This window comes from Furipterus horrens, unplaced genomic scaffold (assembly GCF_987537825.1).
Source record: "Furipterus horrens unplaced genomic scaffold, mFurHor1.1.pri manual_scaffold_4, whole genome shotgun sequence".
Classification (NCBI taxonomy): Eukaryota; Metazoa; Chordata; class Mammalia; order Chiroptera; family Furipteridae; genus Furipterus; species Furipterus horrens.
Window position 1 is genome coordinate 145,925,696 of NW_028327174.1, and position 23,406 is coordinate 145,949,101.

General features: G+C 34.7%; 1 long non-coding RNA gene across 1 annotated transcript in view; it reads left to right on the forward strand.

Moving 5' to 3' along the window:
* The window catches only part of LOC150013008 (uncharacterized), a 493,123-nt gene that overhangs the window by 263,110 nt on the left and 206,607 nt on the right, over window positions 1-23,406 (forward strand). The window lies entirely within an intron of this gene.

Sequence of the window (23,406 nt, forward strand, 5' to 3'; positions counted from 1 at the left end):
CTCACTATCTTTCTCCCAGGTTTTATATACTGACTCCCTCTTTTGCAACAGCTCTTTTAATGACATTTTCCCCAGAGTTCATAAACTGTTAGCCACTTTGGGTTAATAGAAGTTTCTTATTTGAGTGTTTGAGCCTAAACCCAGGGCATTTTGTTTCATTTTATTTTATCTTTATTGTATTTTAAAAAATTTCCTTTTAAGCCCCTTATACCACCCTCACCCCCCGCAATCACCACACTGAAATTCCAAGATCTTCTCCCCTCTTCTCACTGCATGCTGGTGTTAAAGCTCGGGTGACTTGGAGCAGAAGCTATGGAGAAAATGGGGCGTGGGCTGGAGCTTAGAGATCTTTTGTCCCTTGCCTTCTCTTCTCTGTTAAATGAAGGAAAAGAGGAAGCGTTTTCTTAGGAAATGGTTAAGGATGAATTCTTCTCCTTCACTCTCCAAAACAAGTGTCTAGCAAGTTGTCTACAACCTACATGAAAATGAGCGGCAATTTCCAACCTGTCCGCATGAAAGGAGCTCACCTCCACTTTGTTCCCTTCAGACTATGAGGCCCCTGCTTCTGCTCCTGGCTGACCTTTACCTTGTGCATTCTCCTTTGATGCCTGTGTCTTCTAGAAAGATGGTAGCCCCTGATTCCTAAAATAACTCTCAGATCCAGCGGCACACAGGAGCAATCTTCCTTTTTTTTCCCTGGAACTAGAAACTAAAGGCAGGCTTAACCACCTTCTTCCTGCAAGACCCTCACTTTGCCAGGCCCCAGTCATTCTCATTTTCCTCGCTTTTGTGCTATGTGAAGAGACAAGGACACTGCCTAATTAGACATCTACTGAGAAACAGAATGCTGTCTTCTTGGATGGTCCGGAATTGTTCTGAGTGATTCTCTCAAAGTGCCCTCTCTCCAATACTACGGACTTGGGGAGCAGCGCATTTCTTTTCCCAAAAGTCATTTTCCTCTTTCCTTTACCCTGTCAGCTGGGAGAGGGAGGGAAACGGGGTCAGGGAGTCTGTAGGAAGTATGTGCTAGAGCCAGTTCCCAGATATGTCGCCTCACAGTGAGCCCTTTGCAAAGTTGGCTGTCTCCCAGAATTAGGGAATCTTGTAAAATAAAAGGCAAATTATTCTGTCATTTTAATTTCTTGTCTGTAGACCTTAGCTGAGACTATAACACTCTTACAAAATTTCAATCAACATCCTAGAACAAGTGCATAATAAACATATAAAGGGAGTTGGAGTTATTCTGAATTTTATTGAAGAGGAAGCTTTCTATATATATTTGATCTCCATATATCTATGTACATGCAATGATTTTAGAATGTATATAAGTTTTATATAATCCTGGAAAAATCTGGAAAGATAGTTACTAAATCCTTATTAGTATTTACCTCTTTAGTGAAGATTGCTAAGAAGGATGTAGGAATCGGGGACTTTTGTTTCTTTATGTATTTCTTAAGGAAGGCAGTAATTTTTACTTTATTTTCTGTTCTTAAAAATTGTTCAGAGTACAATATTTTCAGAATAATAACATTTTTGTTCCTATTTTATTATGTCTCAGTTTTTTCCTTATATTTTTTGAATAAATTAATGTACTTTTTTGTCACATATTTTAAAATGTAATTAGTGGTTGTATCTCTGTCTCCAACAAATATTTTCCCCTCTAATCTCTCTTGGGAACCTCCCCCTCTCTCAGGGTCTCCTGCGGTCTCTATTGAAAGACATAGGTAGGGTTTAATTATTTGACAACAATATATAGCAATTTAGGTGTTGTTACTTGTTAAAATAGATTTTGTCTTTCACTTCACTAACAGTTACTTTACACTCCAACTCCATCTTTCTGAGAAGAGCTGAATAAGCTGTGAATTTCTACTGTTGCAAAATAGTGCTTACTTTCTAGAAAAAAAAAACTATCAACTGATTCAAATTGATTTCATTTTTCTTCAGCTATTTCATCACAGCAGCAAATAATAAATTATTAACACAAAGAGCAAATAAGTTGAATACAAATAAATCAGGCAAAGGAATGGACTAAAAGTCTATAACAAGCCTTGGCATTTCTTCTGTAAAGGAGAATTTAATTTTTTTTTGAATTGTGAAAAACTCTGAATCTTACAATAGTCTCCAGTTATGATGAAATTAATATTAAATTAATACTTGTTGTTGACAACTTTATGCCATTAAACTTGTTTCTCCCATCGATTCCTCTATCTTTACCCATTCAACTTCTATATAGTTATGATTTTGTAGAGAGAATAATGGATTTGCAGTAACAGTGTCAGAACTTACGTCCTTATGGGCACTTACTAGATAATTAGATTTGGGCAAATCATTTCATTTTACTTCCCAAAAGCTTTTCTTGTCTTGCTAGTGATGAAACAGCACCAGAATGTTACCAGCAAGTGGAACTCTATTCAACAACCATGGCACTTGTGTTATGGCTAAGAAAGAATCAAGAGTTAAGACTCAAAGAAGACTCAAAGACAAGCAAAAGTTTTATTTAGAAAGTCACAGAGGTAGAAAGAAGTGAGCCACCTGGGCTGGGTGGTTTCAGGAAACAAGTTACAGAGGCAAGAGAAGGGCCCTGGGACTTAGCAGAAAGAAAGCAAGCATATCCATGCCCTGAGGAGAGAAGGGGATGAGGAGAGAGAGAGAGAAGGGGGAAAGGAGTGCAAAAATGCTCTGGGCCCTTTATCCTTAGGGTTTTAAAGGCTTTTAGGGCAGGAAATTTAGGGGAGGTCCCATGGAAGGACCTCAGTAGAATATTTATCAGCTTTTCAGGTGTTTCATTTCAAGGTTGTGGTACAATTGATTTGTCAGTGCTAGGGTCAGGTGTCTTTAGTCATGACAGTTATTTCTGACATCAGCCTTGATAATACCCCACCTCGTCTTGCTCATTTTCTGGTCCTGGGATGAAACACAACTGAGGCCTAGATGTCATCTCTGTTTTGACCAAAACTCTGTCTCTGTGGTAAACAGACATGAGGCTTTGTTTCTAAGATTATTTGATTTGTGTCAGAACCTCATTCTCCTGATAGCTTTTTAACTCTGAATTAAGTTTGAGTAAACCGAACTCAAAAATTACAAACAATGACAGTAGTTAAAAATACCAGTAAATAGAATATAGAGTAATAGAAGCGGTCAGTTAGCAGAGGAGAATAGAGTAGTAGAGTCAATAGTATATATTTTAAATGTATTAGAAGCTAATGACCATCCATAATTCAATGAACTAAGATTTGCTTTCCCTATTACTGGTAATAAGTATTTTCCTTTTCTACATATGCATAGTTATGTAAGGGCACAATTACCATTGGTTTTATGACCCCCATATTATTAGTGGATCTCTGTCTGATTTTCTCTAATGATTAATGTTTTTCATGAAAATGTGTTTCTACAAGTGCAATTCTTTACAAAGTTTTAGACCCACTAAACTAGTTCACTGTTTACCTTGGTTTTGAACTTTCACTTACATGTTGTTCTTAGTCATTTCCATCAAATTTTAGTTTTACCATATTTATAAGTAAGAGAAAATATACAGGAAAAAGTTTTTAGAATGGTCATAAGCAGCACTGTTTCTTGAATATGATTTTTTAAATACATTGTTTTTTACAAAAAAATTGTCAACTTACTTTGCAGTGCTCTCCAAACTTCAGTATACATGAGATTTTAATCCAGTAAATTTGGGATGCAGCCTGCGAATTTAAGCCTTGAACAAGTTTCCAAATGGCACTGGCAGGTCATTGAACCTTTAGTTGAGTCAGTGACCTTTAGTTGATTTTTTCATCATTTGTATCCTAGAGTATGGCATAGTGCTGGTATTTACTAAGAAATTAATTAAATGGATAATCAGAAGTGCTAATAGAAATAGGGAAATGTAAGATATTCATTCATTTACCCAGTGATTCATTGTTTCAGCTGTCATGTACTGGACATTATCTATTTACCTATCCATCTATCTATCTATTATCTATCTATCTACCTATTTACGAACCTAGAAAAGACAGATACATAGATATACAGATGACCCTTGAACAACTTGAGGGTTAAAGGTGCCAAACCCCTCACAGTCTAAAATCAACATTTCACTTTTGACTCCACCCCCCCAAAAAATTTACTAATAGCCTACTTTTGACTGGAAGCCTTGCTGATAACATCAACAGTCAATTAATGCGTATTTTGTATATTGTACATATTAGATACTATATTCTTACTATAAAGTAAGCTAGAAAAAGAAAATGTTACTAAAAAAATTATAAGGAACAGAAATACATTTATAGTACTGTATTGTATTTATTGACACTGTAGATTTGTGTCATCTGTTTGCAAGATTTAAAAGGTCAACATATAAGTGAACCCCTACAGTTCAAACAGGTGTTGTTATGTCTATCTATATCTACATAATCTATCAAGGGGGTGGTAAGGATAGAGGAGAAAAGGGAGGGGAGAAAGGGATGGGCTGAAAGATGGCCAGACATTTATGGACATTATAATGGAAAAAGGCATTTTGTATATACTCCATGCTTCCAAAGAGCAAAAAGTCTAATAAGGGTGTTGGGAAAGTAAAAACATAATTTCAAGGTACTATTTAGATGTTTTTAGTGTGGTAAGTGCACAGAGAAGTGAGAACAATAAAATACAAAAATAATGTGTTGCCTCATAATGTGTTACTACATGGATGAGTTTTGTGAAAGTTGGTAAAATATTCAAGGCAACATACATGCAAATAATATAAATTGCTTCCTTCTTTATAAAGGTATCTAGGTCTACCCAGCCCCACTCAGTATGTTAAAACCCCAGGGTAGCAAACTGGATATCTTTGTCTGATTTTTCATAGAAGGAGGCATATGTTGTCTATCTTCGTGGCATAAAAGCTGTGGGGCCTGGGGCTATATGCTAATGACATTCTACTTGAGTTTTTAGAGTCTTTTTCATTTCAGCTGTAGTAGCTAATAAATAATTGGTGGATCTGCCAGAAGTAATCAAGACCCCTGTCCTGAGATGTCCAAGCAAAGTGAATCTTTTTATTCAACATGTAAAATGCATATTGTTGTAGAGTTATTCTTAAAAATTGCCTCACTATACACTTGTTATTTGAACACTATAAATATATTTTATTAATACTCAGAATGGACAGTATGTACTTTTTAATGGGTTCCTAGCAATCTCCAAACTTGATATTAACAGTGGACTTCAGGAATACAAGTTTCATGGAATGTGCAACATATCAAATTCAGTAATGAATAACTCAAAGCTTTTTTTTTTAAGATTTTATTTATTTTTAGAGAGAGATGAAGAAAAGGAGAAAGAGAGAAACATCAATGTGTGGTTGCCTCTTGCATGCCCCCAACTGGAACCTGGCCCACAAGTCAGGCATGTGCCTTGACTGGGAATCGAACTGGTGACCCTTTGGTTCACAGAGCAGTACTCAATCTACTGAGCCACACCGACAAGGGCAAAACTTTTTCTTTTCTTTTTTTTATTAATACTTCAGTACAGTTTTTTCCTGTAAGGTGTAGTGGTGCTTTATTTGTGTATTATGTATGATATAAAGCAATGAATAGCAAAAGAAAGAAATGTTAATCTACTCTAGATTAATCCAAGTTTCATCTAGACTATCTACTAATGGAGATATATTTAGTACGGCATTGTCCACACAATGTGTCCAGTTCTACATTACTATTTGACATCATGGTGTATGTGCCTTTGTGTGAGAAAATATGAAAAGCAGAAAATAAACCAATTTATCTTGCAGTCAGTACCTTGAATTTTGAATTTAATGAGTGCTAAACAGAATAAGAGTTGAATATAACAGTTCTAATAGTCTATTTGAAAACTATCAGCCCTTTTTGTTTCCTATCCTATAAATAAGTAACATTAAATTTTTCTTTGTTCCTGAGTACTTTACATGTAGAGTTTGTATTTTGAGACACATTTTGGATGGAAGATTTTAGAAGTCTTTAATAGGAATATGTTGTGAAAATAAAATGAATCCAAGTTAAGAAAATGATAAGAGACCATTCAAAGCACCATCGGCAGCACAAACAATGTTTACAGCACACTGTGCCATCTACACAGAGCTGCCTGCTGAGTCTGCTGCAGGAAAAAGCCACCTGGGCCAGCCATCCTCCACTTCAAAATTTAAATGTAGGGAAAAATATATAGTGCCTCTAAAAGTTCATGGCACTTTACGGTCTTCTTTCTCAAGGTATTTAAAACTGCCTTAAGAATGGGTGATGCCGGTTTGGAATTTATGATTATTACCCATGGGCTTTGGTGCTCATTCTGCTTACACACTGAAAACACACACACACACACACACACACACACACACACACACACACACACACACACACACACACACACACACACACACACACACACACACACACACACCCGAAAGCATCCAGGAGCAGGCTCATCACTTCAAGTTGTTTTGGTAATAATCTGACTCCACTTTTCTGCCTGTAACACATAGAACTTCTCTGGATCATCAAACATATTTATTGATAGGAGAAAATTGTGTCTTTATGAATGTTTCCATAATGAAATAGGATGAAGGATGTGGAAAGTCACTGGCAGTTTCAGTTCAAGAGGCACTCTTCGGGAAGAAATAAATGAGAGTATTTTTATGAAATGAAATAAAACACTAAAAATAGATGAGATGTTCTAATATCAACAGTTCAATATGTAATCATATTGTCCTTTGTGAATGAAGAGGACACTGAGGATTCTTTCTTGTTGCCAAAAGTGTTCATAGTTGAAAGATACAAACATTTTATACCTCGTGCTTCATATAATCAGAGCCAGAACAGTGATTACTCTCACAGATATTAAAACTTTTTCTGTGGTTGTTAGTAGGATACTGATTCCTGATTTACTGAGGGGTTCTTTATCATCTGTTGTACCCCAACCCCTGCCCTCCACAAACTTCAACACAAGAGGAACTAGGACTGCAATTTAATACTGGTGTCAAGATAACTATCATCTCTGGAACACTGGCTCGCAATAAAGGTTCTTACCTTGTTGACCACGTACCATATCATTTTGCTGTCTGCTAATGCCTTGCTCTTGTATCTTTTCTCTTTTAATTTGCATTTAGAAGAGCTGGCAACCTTACTTGGCAAAGCTGACTTCTGACATAGCTAATGGAAAAGCACTGTGTCATCTCTTGAATCTCAAAAATTAGAAGGAAACAAAGAGATAACATTTTTCTAAAACCAGAATCTATTTTAATTTTGTCAAAATTGTGAAAAAGAGTTATCCCAATGTGGGCTAGGGCAGAGTCTTCAAATGTATGTAGAAAGTTAGATTTGAAAAATACAGGAGGTGGGGAGGAGTTGACTAAATGAGAATAAAGACAGTAAAAAGACAGTGAGAAATATAAACACTTGGAACACTCAGTCATAATAAAGTTTAATATTTTATTTTCCTTAGTTTAAGATGGGAAGAAATCAGTTTAGGTAGATACAACTCATATAAAAGAAGGCATGGAAACCAAACCTCCTGGTACACTAGCTCAGGATGAATATAATTATCAAACTATCTAAGCACCTGCCTGTGTAAAATAATAGGTTAATTAATAGACAAAAGAGTGATCTAACATAGTTCTTTCCTTCAGTGAGCTTATAGAGTAACTGAATGTAGGTATCCATATGCTTTTATGTTGTAAAGTACGTGCGCCCTTCTTTCTCTATGATTTTGTCATTAAGACTATTCTGGTATAAATGTGTCTATGTATTTGCTAGCGTCTGCTACCTAGAGAACACCACATTAAGTAGGAAATCAGAAGTTCCAAAATCTGGGTTTATAGCTCCCAGACAACTGTAAATTTCTCTTAGTGAGACTTTAAAGCCAAGGGAGACCATACAGCATTAATGATGCTAACTGTACATTTTGAAAGTAAACAATTTCTTCACCCCCTTTCATATATATATAATTCAGGTAGCAGATTGGATCAGTCAAAATTAGTGAATGCCAAAGTTGATATAAAAATCTTCAAGACTAAAATTATTTTAGTCCAACCATCTTCTATACTGTTTGAAATGTCCTCTCTAAATTTCCTGTCTTCTTGTGAATTATATTTTATCATTTATTTCCTTTCTCCTGTATCTTAGATATTTAGTTCTCAAAACATCTCAACATTAACATTTTTAAGTTTCTCTCATCTTGTAATAAAAACAATTCAAAATACCTTCTTGGCCCTACATATCTTTATGAGGGTAATTTTACATTTCATAGTCAAGCATCTTGAAAGAGTTCTTTTGCTTAGAGGTTGTACCGCCTCATTTTTTGCACATTCAACTTAATATCATATGAAATTTACCTCCCCTGTTTCAAAGCACACAGTTTTCATTCTCTTTGTAATTTACTATGAGGTATTTGAATCCAAAAGTGTTCTCTCTCTGTTTCCCAGATAACTACTCTTTCCTTTTTTTAATTTTTTCTTTTTTTCTAGCTTTTTGGTGGAAACAGGTAATTATGTAGTCTCAGTTCCTTTTAGAGGTTTCTTTTCCTCTGTTTGTTCCTTAAATGACAGTGGTTCTCAGGGGCTTCCCAAGCCCTCTTTACTTTCTTTTTTGTTTTTGCTTTTTTTGCATATTTAAGTTGTGTGATTCTATTTACATTCATGGTTTCAAGTATAATCTGGAAAGTTATGACCTACAAATCTACATCTTCCTCCTAAAATTCTCTACTGAGTTTCAGAAATGTATAGTCAATACCTACTTGATATTTACATTTAACTACCCAATGGAAATACCATATAAATCATATTCCAAAGAGAACTTATTTCTTCACCTCCTTTCATTTTTTCTATTTTCTCTTAAGCAGAGCAGTTGACAAATATTAGAATGTTTTTCTTTATTTCCTACCCTTTCACATAAAGATCATTTGATTCTAATTTATTCTTTTATTTTATTGTATTTTTTCTATTCTGATTGATACCCCTTAAACCAACCTCTCCTACTTCTGCAGTCACCGCATTGTTGTCCATGTCCGTGAGTCCTTTTTTCTTTTTACTCAGTCCCTCTGCCTCCTAACCTCCCCAATAGCTGTTTCCTCTATCTATGAGTCTCTCTTTATTTTGCTTGTTAGTTCATTTTGTTCATTAGATTCCACATATGAGTAAAATTATATGGTATTTATCTTTACTGGGATATTTCACTTGGCATAATGTTCTCCAAGTCCATCCTTGCTGTTGCAAATGGTAAAATTTTCTTCTTTTTTATGGCTGAGTAGTATGCCATCATGTAAATGTTCCATAGTAGTTTTATCCATTCATCTACTGATGAACACCTGGGCTGTTTCTATATCTTGATCGTAAATAACACTGAAACGAATATAGGAGTGCTTACATTCTTTCAAATTAGTGTTTTAGGTTTCTTCCATTATATTTCCAGAAATGGGATCTCTGGGTCAAAAAACAGTTCTGTTTTTAATTTTTAGAGGTAATTGCCATACTGCTTTCCACAGTGGCTGCACCAGTCTGCATTCCCACCAACAGTGTGAAAGGGTTCCCTTTTCTTCACATTCTCACCAGCACTTGTTTGTTGATTTATTGATGACAGCCACTCTGACTGCTGTGAGATGATATCTCATTGTGATTTTAATGTGCCTTTCTCTGATAATTAGTGACACTGAGCATCTTTTTCATAAGTCTATTGACCATCTGTGTGTCCTCTTTGGAAAAGCATTTGTTCAGGTCCTTTGCCCATTTTTTTAATTGGATTTGTGTGTGTGTGTGTGTGTGTTGATTTTTTAAAGTTCTTTATACATTTTGGATATTAGCACCTTATCGAATGTATCGGTAAATATGTTCTCCCATTCCTTGGGCTGTCTTTTTATTTTGTTGATGGTTTCCTTTGCAGTGCAATAACTTTAGTTTCATGTAGTCCCCTTTCTTTTATTTGTTTGTCTGTTTGTTTCCCTTGCCTGAGGAGATATATCAGATAAATTATTGCTACAAGCAATGTCTGAGATTTTACTGCCTATGATTTCTTATAGGATTTTTAGGGTTTTGGGTCTACCATTTAGGTATTTAATTGATTTTAAATTTATTCTTTTGTGTGGCATAAGAAGGTGGTCTAGTATGATTTTTCTCATGCATCTGTCCAATTTTCCCAACACTATTTACTAAATAAACTATATTTATCCCATCGTATACACTTTCTTCTCTGTTGAATTTGTTGAGAATTAATAAACTGTAAAAGGGTGGGTTTATTTCTGGGCTCTCTACTCAGTTCCACTAATGTATGTGTCTGTTTTTATGCTAATACCATGCTGTTTTGATTACTATGGACTTATAGTATATTTTGATATTAGGTAGTGTGATTCCTCCAACTCTCTTCTTCTTTCCCAGGATAGTTATTCCTATGCATGGTCTATTTTGGTTCCATATATATTTTTGAAATATTTGTTCCAGTTCTGTGAAATACATCATTAAAATCTTGATATATATTGCATTGAGTCTACATATTGCTATGGATAGAATGAATATCTTAATGATGTTAATTCTTCCTATTCATGAACATGGTATGTTCCACTTATTTGAATCTTCTTCAACTTATTTTCCAGCATTTTATGACTTTCTAAATACAGATCTTTTACATCCTTCATTAGATTTATTCAAAGATGTTTTATTGTGTTTGAAGCAATTGTGAATGTGATTACTGTTTTAATGTCCCTTTCTGATAGTTCATTATTGGCATATAAAAATGCAATTAATTTCTGGATACTAATTTTGCATCATGCTACTTTGCAGAGTTCACTTATTGGTTCTAATATTTCGTGGTGAAATATTTAGGGTTCTCTATGTACAATATCATGCCATCTGCAAATAAAGACAGTTTTAGTTCTTCCTTTCCAATTTGAATTCCTTTTTTATGTCATCTTCTTGTGGTTGCTATTACTAGGATTTCCTGTACTATATTGAATAAGAGAGGTGAAAGCAGATGTCCCTGTCTTGTTCCCAATCTTAAGGGGAACACTTGTAGTTTTTGTCCATTGAGTATGATGTTACCAGTGGGTTTGTGATATATGGTCTTTATTATAGTTTGGTATGCTCTCTCTATTCTCACTTTGCTGAGAGTTGTCATAAATGTGTACTGGATTTAATCAAATGCTTTTTCTGCATTTATTGCTATAATTATTGCTATAATCATGTGGTTTTTATCTTCACTTTGTTTACACGGTGTATTGCATTTGTTAATTTGTGAATGTTGTATCTATCTTGCATTTGCAGAATAAACCCCATTTGATCATGGTATATGATCTCTTTGATCATATTGTTGGATTTGGTTTGCTAATATTTTGTTGATAGTTTTAGCATCTATGTTTATCAAGGAAATTGTTCAAATATTCTTTCTTTCTTTCTTTTTATAAACGCCTTCATCTGGTTTTGGAATTAAGATAAGATTGGCCTCGAAAAAAAGAGGTTGGGAGGTTTTCCCTCCTCTTCAATTGTTTGGTAAAATTCATGTGTGAAGCCCTCCCATCCAGAACTTTTTTTTTTTTGTTATTGTGAGGGTTTTTATTTTTTAATTTTTTTTATTACTGCTTCAATTTCACTAGGTGTAATCTGTCTGTTCAGATTCTCTGATTCTTCCTAATTTAGCTTTGGAAGATTGCATGTTCCTAGGAATTTATCCATTTCATCAAAGTTGTCCATTTCTTGGCATATTGTTGTTCATAATAGTTTTGTAGAAGCATTTGCATTTTTTGTGTGTGTCAGTTGTTATTTATCCTTCTTCACTTCTGATTTTATTTATTTAACCCCTTTCTTTTTTTTCTTAATGAGTCTAATTAAAAGTTTATCAACCTTGTTTATCTTTTCAAAGAATCAGCTCTTGGCTACATTGATCTTTTCTTTAATATTTTTAGACTCTATTTTGTTTATTTCTGCTCTGATCTTTACTATTACCTTCCTTCTACTCACTTTGGGCTTTGTTTATTGTTCTTTTTCAAGTTTTTTACATTAAAGTTAAATTGTTTATTCAAGTTTTTTCTTGTTTCTTGAGATAGATCTTCAATGCTAGAAATTTTCCTCTTAGGTTTGCTTTCTCTATGTCCACAAATTCTAAGTCATTGTGTTCCCATTTTCATTTGCTTTAAGGTATCTTGATTTCTTCATTAATCTCATTTTGATCCATTCACTGTTTAATAACATGTTATTTAGCTTCCATATCTTTGTGTATTCTTCAGTTTTCTTCTTGTAATTGATTTCTAGTTTCACAGAATTATAGTCAGAGAAGATGCTTGATATGTTTTCAATCTTCTTAAATTTATTGAGACTTGTTTTGTGTCCTAACATGGTCTAATCTAGAAAAATGTTTCATGTGCACTTGAAAGGTATATATATTCTGTTGCATTGTGGTGAACTGCTTTAAAGCTATCAACTAAATCCATTTGCTATAGTGTGTTGTTTAAGGCCATTGCCTCCTTGTTGATACTTTGTCTGGAAGATCCATCCATTGAAGTCAACAGTGTGTTAAAATCCCTGATTATAAATGTGTTTCTGTCAATCTCTCTCTTTATGTCCATCAATATTAGCTTTACATATATAGGTTCTCCTATGTTAGGTGTGTAAATGTTTCCTAGTTTTATATCCTCTTGTTGAATTGTACCCTTTGTCATTATGTAGTATCCTTCTTTGTCTCTTAATACAGCCTTGTTTTAAAGTCTATTTTGTCTCACATAAGTATTGCTACCTCAGCTTTTATTTACTTTCATTTGCATAAAATGTGTTTTTCTATCCCTTTACTTTTATTCTATGTATATCTTTGATCTGAGGTGGGTTTTGAGAGGCAGCATTTATATAGATCTTGTTTTCTTATTCATTCAGATACCATATGACTTTTATTTGAAGCATTTAAGCCATTTACATTTAAGATGATATTGAAAGATGTGTATTTATTGCCATTTATTTTTTAGCTATTTCCATCTTCTTTTTTTTTTTCCCCCTTCTTCTACTGCTTCTTAAAACAAACCCTTTAACATTCATTGCAGTTCTGGCTTGGTATAACAAACTCATTTACCCCTTTTTTGACTGGGAAGCTCTTTATACATCCTTCATTTTTAAATGATAGTCTTGCTGGGTAAAATAGCCTTCATTGTAGGTCCTTGCCTTTAGGATCTTAAACATTTCATGCCAAGTCTTAAAATGTTTCTGTTGAGAAATTAGATGACAGTCAAATGAGAGCTCCCTTGTAGGTAATATTGGTTTTTCTCTTGTGGCTTTCAGGATTCTCTCATTATCTTTAAACTTTGCCATTTTAATTATGATGTGTCTTGGATAAGCCTCTTTTGGTCCATCTTGTTTGGGACTCTCTGTGCTTTGCGAATGGTGCGTCTGTTTCCTTCACCAGATTAGGAAAGAGTTTGGTCATTATTTCTTCAGTTAGGTTCTCAAGCCCTTGCTCACTCTCTTCTACTTCTTGTATTCCCATGATGTGAATGTTGTTATGCTTCATGTTTTCCCAAAGTTTTCTAAAGCGTTCTTCACTTTTTTCATTTCCTTTTTCTTTTAGCTGCCCTGCCTGAGTGTTTTTTTCTTCTACTGTGTCCTCCAAATTGTTGGTTCAATCATCTTCTTCAACTAACTTACTGTTTTTTCCTTCCAGTGTATTATTTATTTCGGATATTACATTCTTTAATTCTGATATGTCCCTTTTTATGGTTTCTTTGTATGTTTTCATGCTGTTAAGTATCTTTATAAGCATTATTCTAAACTCTGTATCAATAAATTGCTTACTTCCATTTCATTTAGTCTTTCTTCTTAAGACTTATCTTGTTCTTTTATTTGGGCCCTGTTTCTTCGTCTTTCTATTTTGGCTGCGTCTTTTCACTTATTCTATTTATCATGTAGATCTGCAAAGACTCTGGTGAAGTCCTATCTCTGACACTGCCTGTGACTAGCCCTGGGCAACCTATTTGGAGGTATCAGTGATTCACAACCCTTGGCTCCCTCTGCTGGGTCTGGGTGTGTGCAGAAAGAACCAAGCTATGCACCAACAATGGCTCTTACCAGCACTTGTCCTGGGGAGGATCATCTAAAGTCTCAGAGCTCCTAGAGATTTGCCATTGCTCTTAGGCTTAATTGATACAACCTCCAGCTGTTCTCAGCAGCCTGGCTGAAGCTTCATACAATGGGGCTATTGATTCCCTTCAGGCTGATGCCATTTGGAAGGGTGTGTTCTGCCTAAGAAAGATGGCCTCTGCATTAGGAGGAATAATTCAGTACAGGGATCCTGGTGGTTGACCCTTCAGCTGTCTCTCCAGAGCCACCAAACACAGACTCTCCTCAAGTGTCTCTAGTCTGCTCTGTCTCCCTCTGCCAGAGCCCAGGGTAAGTGGCTTCAAACAAAATTGTGTGTGTTGTCCCTTTAAGAGGCTCTGCATCTCTAGTGATCTCTTCCTGGCAGACAGAAACCTTGCTCCTTTTCACCTCTGCATGCTATTTGGGTTCCTTTCCAGATGCTGCTGCTCTAGGCTGGGGCATCATTTGAGGTTTAGATCCCACACTTCTCAGGATAAACTCTCCCCACCACGCTGTTGAAATATTTCTTTTAGAAATTCAACTGCTGCCTGTAGGAACCCAGGCAGCCCTTTCATGCCTCTGGACTCCTGGCCAGTGTCATTGTGGTGAAGTGGTTTCTTCCATATACCCTTGGTTGTAAGGTATCTCTCAAGCTAGTTTCAATTGGTTATTCAGGATGATTTTAAATTTAGTTGTAATTCTAGTTTGGTCCTGGGAGAAGTTAGTGTAGCTCCCATTTTCTCCTCAACCATCTCATGTCTCCTTGAGTCTAACTTTCTAAGTAACATCTCTTTCATCTGTTCTTTATTCTGCAATCCCTGCCACTACTTAGCCATCTCCTCACCTATATTAATTGACAAAGCTATTTTCTGATGTAGCTAATAATAAAACACCATTCTATTGCATGAGATTCTGACTCTATAAATATAGAGTCAAAATAAACCTGGGTTAGAGTCTAGTTTCTAAATAGCTTGAGTAATCCCCTAATACTACTAAATTGCAAGGTGGGCTTGCGGTGATGAAAAGAGAGACACTACTTATTAAAATCTTAGGACATTATCTATAACAATAAAGGTATATAATATAGCTTGTCTTTTTATTAAGACATTTTTCCTCCACTCCATTATTGCCCGTTTGCAATCTATTCTCCAACCTTAATACAAAGTAGTAGTTCTAAAGCAGTTAAGAATGTGAAATTCTTTTCTAACATTTTTAAATATGTAAACATTTTACCAAAGCTTAGAAGGTCTTATCTCCATCTAAATCTCCTACTATAGTTGTTAGCCCACCCTGCCCCTCAAATGTTGCACTTTGGTTTTACAGAAATATTTAATGTAGCTCTGAAGTATCATGTTGTCTTGCCTCCACTTTTCTTCGTATAAGATTTTCAGATTACCATAACTCTTTCCTTCATTCAACAAAATATCTAATTAGTCTTCAGGATTTGAATTGCACACTTTTATGAACCTTTCCCTATTGTTCTGTTACGCAGTTTGTGCCCAGTACTCTCCTATTTATTACCATAACACCCTGTATACACTTGTATATAAACTCCTGTCAGTACACTACATTCTTGAATAGTATGTTTTTAATTAATAAAGGCAATCTGAATTAATTTTCACACTGGCTATGAGAAGTCTTATTTGCATTTCCATTGAGAAGTTTATCCATTCTGGTTCTTCTTTCACTGCCTATAAAGTCAGGAACTTTACTATTTCTAACTAAGCAAGTCTGGAAAATGAAAATGACAAAACTGCCAGATAAAGTGCTGCATCTTTTGAGATTAAGCTCAGCTTCATATAAAAACTAAAATAAGATTCACAATGGCTCAAGCAAAACAAATTTATTTCTCTCTTACATAGAAGATATTCAATAAAATCAGTCCAGTTTCCTTCTACCTTACTTTGTCACCATCCTGCACATGCTGCTTCATGATCTGAAAGGACTACTCAAGCTCTGATCATTACATCCTCATACCACCCAGTAGGAACAAAGAGACAAAGAAGGGTCTTCCCCCTCCTTTTAAGGACATCTTCATTTGCATCTCATGACTGACATTTGTTTTTTTGATCATATATAGTTGCAAGAAAGACTTGAGAAGCAGTCTGCTATCTGGGTGGTAATGTGTGACGTGATAAAAATGATGTTATTGTTTATGATTAGGAAGGTACTGTTAACTCACCATTAGTTGTTCCTGTTGATAAGTTTGAATTCAGGAGCTCATTTACAGGCTGATGTGAACAGGAACCTATGGATATGAGGTGACTGCTGAGTGGCAACAGCTGTATTGGAGAGTCCGTGGTGTTGCATGCAATTAAACATCTTTCTCAACACCTCTGCAACTTGTCAGGGAGGGTGTTTGTGGTTCTAACAAGGAAAAGTGTTAGGTGGCTAAGAATGACAATATTCATCCTAAATTTCCTGTCTGGTTTCTTACCTGATGAGGAATTATTTACATACTCATATATCAGCATATGAGGAGAAACCCACAATAACAGAATTTATCTGTAAAAAATTATGTGTTTACACTCATATGTTTAAACCTCAGATACCTTTAAAGTTCCCTCAGTATGATGCAATACAACTATCAAGACATATTTCTACTGCTCAAAACAGATTTTGTTGCCTTTTAGTGCTTCTGTCATTTTTTTGTTTCATCTGTTCCACATCATTAAAAATGTTTCTCTTTGAGAAACAAAAAGAAAGTCACTTGGGGCAAGATCAGGTTAATAACGAGGCTGGGGCATGGGGGATGGGTGAATGCATTGAACGAGTCTCCAGAAGAATCCACTAAAGCTGAATACAGCCTCTCACAAAATGCTAGCTGGTACACTGATACAGATGGGTTCCTAGAACACTCACCTGGAGGGGGAATCCTGTACTACAAGGGGCTTGCCCTCCAGAATATAATTCCAGTTTTGGGGGGCCTCCCCTCATATATTCCCAATAAGTTTTGACATCTCTTAAAAATTAACCAGCCCTAGTGGGTGAGATCAGAAGCTGTGACATGATGAATAAAAATGTCTTATTAGGGATCAACTTATATGTTACATTTTACTTAGGATTTACTAGAAACTTTAAAAACAAAGTACATTTCAACATTTTATGTTTAGAAAATGGGATACAATTCTAGATAAACTGTCTGGTTTGTAGCTCATTTAACTAGATAGGATTACAGAAATTTCTAGACAAAAACAGGTAAAAGGACCACTCTCTACCATATTTTACAAATAAAAGCACAGGTCACACAGTTAAATCTGAATTTCAGATAATCATATGTGTGTTTGCGCATGTGTGTGCGCCACACGTGTATGTATGTATGTGTCCATTCAATTTGGGACATGCTTTAATTTTTTTTTAATTGTTGTTTTCCTAAAATTAAATTTAATTGTGCATCATATATATTATATGACAGTTTTATTCTCCTCTGAGGCCAGCAATTTTATTTATTTTTTATTAAGACAAGGATAGCACCCTATCAACATGGAGAACCCATGAAAGCTCAGAAGGCAAAGATCATGTTCTATAAACTTAAAATGTATAATATAGGCTAGAAACATTTTAATTTCTGTCTGGATAATAAACCTATGTAAAATATTATTTTTATCAGTTATCCTAAAAGGGAAGTATTCTTATTCTTAGATATTTAGCTAAGTTTAGAGATGTGTATAAGATAAGATAGTAGTTATAAACACAACTATGCTATTAAGGGAAGACTGGTTTTGAAGCTTGACCATGATTAAACCACTTTAAGTGTAACCCTTAGTTTCTCAATTTATAAAATGATGTACAAACTTCATAATATATTTATGAGGATTAAATGAGATAATATTTGTGAAGAGCCTGGCATATAGTTCCCAATAAGTATTGAGTAGTCCTTTATTTATATCGTTGATACTATTACAAATGCCCACATTCTCTCCCCACCCTAAGCTCTCCTCCACACAAGCCCCACCCCCGTTCCTCCAGCCATCAACACACAGTTGTCTGTGTATATATGTATATAATCTCTAGAAGAATTTTCACTTCTAACTGTAGAAAACCAATTTAGCAGTTGTGTGTCCAATCAGAAGACAGATATCATACAGTAAGTTAAAGAAAGGCAGTTTAATACAAAGAATTATTAACTAGACTGAAGGACCACATCCTGGGCTTGAGTCTCCTGGGTGGTTCCTTATTCGATGTCCTCAACCCTACACCACTGACTCTCCTAGATTTTGCTTCAAAGTGTAGGAAGCCTCTGCCTCCTGAAGTATCCCCCTCACAACTTCCAATCAGAAACCTTAACACCATATTCCCTTTTAAGAAGAAATGCTTAAACAAATTCTGTTCTTATCACATCAAATGGTGCATTCAGAGCTGGAGGCAATAAATTGACTGACACAGTACATATCCCTAACAAATACAGTGATAATCTAGCAATCACAACACTAGAAGAATATGTGCAATGTTCTTCTACAGCTCCTTCGATTCTAAGGTTTTTTTTTTTAATATGAATAATTGGTTTACATAGATGTAAGGTAACTTTAGTTGATAATTTAAACATGAATATCCATTGGCATCATGGTAGCTATGTATATGCTGGAAAATAATTAATGAATTACAGCATAGCCCATCAAAGATGCTATGGTCTGTTGAATCAAAAATCCAGTTTTTGAAAACTGCCTAAACGTAATTTACCTATCCAATGTCAGTTTAAAATTTGCACAATAGGCCATAATGACTTTTTAAAATCTTGTAATGACTCACTTAGTATGTTTTGCTAAGATACATGTTTTAAAGTAGCAGTCCCCAACCGTTTTGGCACCAAAGACTGGCTTTGTTGAAGACAATTCTTCTACGGACAGTGGAGGCAAGGGGGCAGGGGGCAGAGCTTAGGTGGTGATTCAAGTGAAGCTTTGTGGGCTCCTGCCACTCACCTCCTGCTGTGCATCCTAGTTCCTAACAGGGCACAGGCCAGCACTGCTCCTTGGCCTCGGAGTTGGGGACCCCGGTTTTAAACAGTTTATTATATTACTTTGCCCTATTGTAAGAGGGGGCTCAGTTTTTCCCCATTACCTAAAATTGTTTCTCAGAGAAAATAATAAAAGAAAAGGTACTATGCTTAACATGTTGCCAGGGGAAAACTAAGAATCCTTAAAAATATAAAATTAGCTGAACTGCTGAAAATTGCTATAATATGACAAAGTCACATGGTATTACAGTGCCTCACCCTGATTATCAGGTCAGCTTTGATTCACAAAGATCTACAATGAATCACTTTGAATGTCAGGCAAGCACAACCTCTCATTCCTCTCATTTATTCTTCACTAATAATAATGATTTTTTATGAACAATTGATCCTTTACAGCATGCCATACTGTACTGAGTACTTCATATTTTCACGACAGTTTTTATTACAGCAATGAGGTATTGTTATTGCCATTTTACAGATGAAAAAATGGGAATTGTTGAGTTACCTACTAAAGAGAATCATCTCAGAACGAGAAGGGTTGGGACTTTAATAATTATCTGTTGGTTACCAGAGCTCCTACTAATTTTAACATATTTCTTACTCCACATCCAAAGTAGAGATTTATACTTCAGAGTCAGAGGTGTTAGCATTGACAGCACTGCCTCTCAAAATTGTATGTGCACACATATTGCCTGAGGATATTGAAAAAAGATAGGCTCTAATTTAGTAGATTTGACTGAGACTGAGATTCTAACAAGCTCTCATTTGGTGCCCACATTACCAGTCCATGAAACATACTTAGCATGGAAGAGTGTAAGAGAACAATGTGGTTGGAACAAATGAAAAAATTAGTGGGATCAAATAACTATGATTTCAATTCTGCAGCTAACTTAATAAAAAAAATTAGACATTATGAAAGAGATGATTTATAATTTCTGGGCTTGAAATGAAGAGGAGAATTTGGAAGACCCTGCTATAAACCTTATGAAGTAACTCATGACAAAGGCTAGAATGGACCAAAAATAGATGATCTTTCTAGTTCGTTCCAAGAGTCCAGCATTACTCTATTTCCAAAATCAGACAGAGGAAATACATAAAAGCAAAGCTACAGACCTATACCTATATTCATTCATGAATATAGGTATAATAGTCCTAAAAAATAATGGAAAATTGAATCAAGATAATTATATACACCACCACCAAGTAGGATTTATTCCATGTATTCAAGACTGGTTTAATATTTGAAAATCAATGAGTGTAATTTATCACATCAACAAACTAACAAAGAAAAATGACATGATTATATCAGTCAATGCCACAAAAACATTTGAGAAAATCCAGCACCCATTTATGATAACAGATCTTGGTAAACTAGAAATAAAGGGAATTTTTCTCAAATTGGTCAAGTCTATCTACAAAAACCTACAGCTAACATTATACTAAATGATAACAAACTTGAAGCTTTCCCATTAAGATAATTTAAAAAGTAAAAATAACTTCTCTCACCAATGTTTTTAGCATCATACTGAAAATTCTTACTACTGCAATATGACAAGAAAAGGGAATAAAAGGTACACAGATTGGGAAGTAAGATATAAAATTGTCTTTGTCCTCAGATGACGTAATATTCTATGTAGAAAATCAGAAAGTGTTGACCAAAGAAACCTCTTAGAACTAAACATTAAGTTATTATAGCAAAGATGTAGGATGCAAAATCAATCACTTTTCTATATACCAACAATGAACAATTTAAATTTAAATGAAGAGCATAATACCATTTACATTAGCACTAGCAAAATCGAATTCTTAGGTATAAATCTAACAAAATATATACAGGATCTATATGAAAAAAACTACAAAACTCTGATGAGTGAAATATAGGCGTACCACATTTTACTGTGATTCACCTATTGTGCTTCACAGATATTGTGCTTTGTACAAATTGAAGGTTTGTGGCAACCCTACAGAAAGCAAATCTGTCCACACCATTTTTCCAACAGCATTTTCTCACTTCCTGTCTCTGTTTCACATTTTGGTAAGTCTCTCTCACAATATTTAAAGCTTTTTTATTATTATTATTATAGCAGTTCTGGTGATCTGTAATCAGTGACTTTGATGCTACTAGGGCAAGATCCTCTACCAGCCAAAAAAGGATTATGGTTACCGTTAGCATTTTTAAGCAATAAAATATTTTTTGAATAAAGTATTTTTTGAAATATATATAATGCTATTGCACACTTAATAGACTACAGGATAGTGTAAACATAATTTTTTATATAGAGTTATACAGTAAGAAACAAACAAAAAAAAAGTGTAACTTGCATTATTGTGGTGGTCTAGAACCAAATTTACAGTATCTCTGAGGTATGCCTATAATTGGAGAAATATAAAAAGTTTGCAAATAGGAAGTCTTAATATTGTCAAGATGTCAGTTCTTTCTCAAGATGACTTATAGATTCAATGAAATCCCATACAAGATGCTGGCAAACTACTTTATGGATATGAAAACAATGACTTTAAAGTTTATATGGAGAAACGAAAGACTCAATAGCCAACACAGTGTTGATGGAGAAGCAAAAAGTTGGAGGAGTGATGCTACTCAACTGCAAGACTTACTATTTAAATTGCAGTAATCAAGGCAGTGTGGCATTGGGGAAAGAACAGGCAAACAGAGTCACATGAATGTAGTCAATTAATGTTTGACCAAAAAAGTGAAATCAGTACAATGGAGCAAAGATAGTCTTTTCAACAAAAGGTGCTAGAACAACTAGACATTCACATGTAAAAAATGAATGTAGACACAGACAGTATGCCCTTCACAAAAAATGAACCAAAAATGAATCACAGACATTAATGTAAAATGCAAAATATTAAAACTCCTAAAAAAAAGGCAAAGGATAAAACTTAAATGACCCTGTGTATGGTGATGACATTTTAGATATAACACCGAAGGCAGAATCTATGAAATAAATAATTGACAAGCTGGACTTTATTAAAATTTAAAAACTTCTGCTCTGTGAAGGAAAATTTTTCTATTGAATGAAAAGACAAGCTGCACATGGGGAGAAAATTTGTAAAAGACACATCTGATAAAGGACAATTATTTAAAACATACGAATAAATTTTAAAACACAACAATAAGGAAACAAACAATTAATTTAAAACGTGGGCCAAAGACCTTAACAGATACCTCACCAAAGAAGACACATAGATGTCAAATAAACATATGAAAAAATGCTCAATATCACATGTCATCCAATAAATAAAATTAAAACAAAAATGAGATATCATTACACACCTGTTACAATGGCCAATAACTAGAACACTGACAACACCAAATGCTGGCGAGGGTGTGGAGCAACAGGAAATCTCATAAATTGCTGCTGGAGATACAAAGCAGCACACCTACTTTGGAAAGTAATTTGGTAGTTTCTTACAAAATTAAGCATACTCTTACCATATAATGCAACAATCACACACATTGGTTTTTGCCCAAAGGAGTTGAAAACTCATGTCCATACAAAAAACTGAACACCGATGTCTATAGCAGCTTTTTTCATACTTGGCAAAACTTGAAAGCAATCAAGATGTGTTTCAGTGAGTGAATGAATTAATAAACTGAAACATTCAGACAAAATAATATTATTTAGTGCTAAAAAGAAATGAGCTATCAGACCATGGTTCTGGAAAAAACAGAACCATGCAGACAATAAAAAGATGAGTAAGTAGTTGAAAGGGCTGTGAGGGGGAGATGAATAGGGATCTTTTAGGGGTGTGAAAATACTCTGCATGACAATGTAACAATGGGTATACTGTATGCCATATATTTGTCCAAACCCACAGAATGTAAACACCAAGAAGAAAGTGTAATGTACTTTGGATGACTATAACATGTCTATGTAGGTTCACCCTTGGTAGAAAATGTAACATTCTGGTGAGTGAGGTTGATGATGGGGGAGGCTATGAATGTGTAGGACAGGTGTTTTATGCAAAATCTTTGTGCTTTCCTCTCAATTTTGCTCTAAACCTAAGACTGTTCTATTACAATGCAGTCTTTAAATATCAATTGGAAAAATAGATAACAAAAGAAAGGATTCTTATCCATTTACCATACCCAGGAAAAATGATCGTGAGGACAATTATCAGTAGAATTCAAGCCAATATTTTCTCACTGTAGGAAAATACTTCAAATACTAACACGATGATTTAATAACTGAAAAATAGCTTATGCTAAATTTTAGTTATCACTAATATAGTTACACTTATTACCTCTGTAAATCTACTTATAAAGATGTTAAAACTAAATTGTTTATATTAGAATTATTTATTAACAGTTTACAAAATTATTTAATGTTATGAAGTTAAATACATAAGGTCTGCAGCCTTGCTATTTAAAGTGTAGTGCATGGACCAGCAACATGGG